Here is a 2,490-nt window from a genome sequence, read left to right as displayed (position 1 = left end):
GAGAATGGTTTACAATAAGACAAACAAACACACCTCGCTTGCTCTTCCACTGGAAAAGTGATGATCAACCCGGGGCCGTCGGGTAGAAAAAATTTCCCTCGAACTTCTCGCACTATTAACTCATTTCCTGTCGTTGGGAAAATGATTTCGAGAAGAGCACTTCATGTTTTGGTGAAAATTTGCTTAGAAAATTTTGGGGAATGGGTGATTCGTCGGAAACATCTCGAGGAACAGCTCGTAAATAATTTGCAAGGGAAGTGCAGGAAACGATGGCTATTGTTTTTAAAGATGAAAACCATGAAAGCTGAGATAATCCAATTTAAATAGGTAGTAGTAGGTGAAACTAGATCAGTTCGTCTAGCTTACGAAACCATGATTTTTCTGGAACAGTATCGCATTTAAAACAATAATTTTAATAAAATCTCACTCGGATGCGGTTAACCAACCACAAAGATCACATGATAAAACTGTATATTTTGCAGAAATTATTTCAAGGGTGAAATGTGCACCATAACTTCCCATTTAACGGATCGAAAAAAAAACAGAAACGCAGAAATAATACCCGCAAGACTTGGTACAAAAACCCCTCCGCTGTAGACGCCGGCGCGAGGACCACAAAGGCCCGCCAATAGCCACAATGACGATGATGACGATGAGCCACGTCGGGAGAACTAAGAGAGAGAATAGGTGACAATAAATTATACATATACGATAACACAGACAGGAGGTTTTCTAGGAAACTTAATCACGGCTTTCTGCAAAACCGATGCAGTCATGCTGTCCCTACCTGAAGCCTTCGTCCGAGAACGGCAGCGGGGAGGACCCACCCGAGAAGCCGCCTCGGTACTTGGGGCTGAGGTTCGCCGCGTACTCGAGCCCTCGCGAAGGCCTCCAGCACCACGACGCCGAAAACACGCGCTCCCCGTTTCATGGGGGGGATTTTTCGCGAGGCAAGAAAGGACAAGGAAAGGAGAGTAAAAAGAGAGGAGGAGAGGGGAAAAGGGCGATCAGAAACCATGTCTCAGCTGGGGATTGAGATACGAAAAGCAGAAACGGATGTCCTGAAGCATCCAAATACTATTGCTTAGTCTTTATGCACTTAAGCCCTGAGCATTCCTACGGTGCCTGCGTCAAAGAGCGCGTGGCTTCACCAGATGCCGCACCCCTCGATCACCCCCCGAAGCAGCGCAGTGCATTCCAGGCAGACTCACGCTATTGTGTGCTGCGGGGAAGAAGGGCGGTCAGGGAATTAGGTCATCTCATGCACAGGGAAAATCAAAAGGAAAGAATTAATTTCAAAACTAAAAATGTGAAGCAAGATGCATCTCAACAGAGTATGCAGCAAAAGGTATGCAGCTACTAATAAAGACGGCAAACTACTAGAAAATTTTGGGGTTATGAATAAGAATTATATGTCAAATACCAAGTTTTTGATGAGCTGACTAGTGATGGGAAATGTTCTTAAAATTCATACTGTATGTATGTCGAACACTAACAACAAGACCAACCAGTTCTACATTAATATCTAGTACTCACTAGTTGGGACAATTTGGGGTTGTAGAATGCTGCGTGTTATACTGCGGGGGGATGGATGCAGCTGTCCCAGGCCATGCCGTGGAGTCCTCGGCGAAAGGTCTCTGCTGACAGACGAAAGAATCTCGTAGGAGTACGGAGTCATTTCACGTTCAATTCCTCCAATGTGAGGTTCACCGCTGATGCTAAACCCAAGTTCTTCCAGTACAAATTGTTCTGAAAAATACAGGATATAAGTTTCTACCAATTCACACTCTTGTCGTGGGGAAAATATATCCCAATGCACATTAAGTTTTACTGCTTACAAAATAATTACTTGTTGGAGAGTGTTGGTAGAAGAAATCTCCACAGACTACTGTCTCAGCTTTTGACTGACTCTTCAAGACTTTTTTCAGTTCTTCAACATCATTTAAATATGACACAGGTTAAGAGCACTTCAGTTGTGATTGCATATGCTGAATCTATCCTTACACGGCTGATGTTTGCAGTTAGCTCAAGGACACATACTATTTTTAACCATAAAGAAGCCAGTTTTTTTTATATTTATAGTAATCTCAGACAGAAGAAAACGGAATTGATGGGGTAAGATCAAATGATTAAGTCGTACTCTGGAATGCCAATGGGATTAAGAAAATATACGAAGCAAAGGAAGGAGGGAGTAAAGGGGAAAAGACCAGTCCAGACGGAGAAACCTGGGCGGGCGGTCTTACCTTGCACGGCGCGCTGTGATGGCAGGCCGTCGGTGCAGGGTAGGCCGTGTAGGTGAGGTGCTCCTTTCCCGGGCCCCACCTGAAGATTGCACCGATAGACTGAGTCAGATAAATAGTCCTTTCGTCATGTAATAACGGAATAGAGAATTACATTAATGGTGAGTATAATGAAGAAATACTTCGAGATGAATATTCAGATATCACAGAAACAATCCTTTAAAAAACGAGAAAAGAAAGAAGCCTCCTT

General features: G+C 43.7%; 1 protein-coding gene and 1 pseudogene across 1 annotated transcript in view; one reads left to right on the top strand and one right to left on the bottom strand.

The window, feature by feature from the left end:
• LOC119592564 (transcription factor HIVEP3-like) overlaps positions 1–2,490 on the top strand; it is a gene marked incomplete at its 5' end in the record, with an annotated part of 91,776 nt that overhangs the window by 36,047 nt on the left and 53,239 nt on the right.
• The window catches only part of LOC119592364, a 12,401-nt pseudogene that overhangs the window by 1,656 nt on the left and 8,255 nt on the right, over positions 1–2,490 (bottom strand).

The sequence above is a fragment of the Penaeus monodon genome, chromosome 30 (assembly GCF_015228065.2).
Source record: "Penaeus monodon isolate SGIC_2016 chromosome 30, NSTDA_Pmon_1, whole genome shotgun sequence".
In the NCBI taxonomy this organism is placed as follows: Eukaryota; Metazoa; Arthropoda; class Malacostraca; order Decapoda; family Penaeidae; genus Penaeus; species Penaeus monodon.
This window is presented reverse-complemented; position numbering and strand designations above follow the sequence as displayed.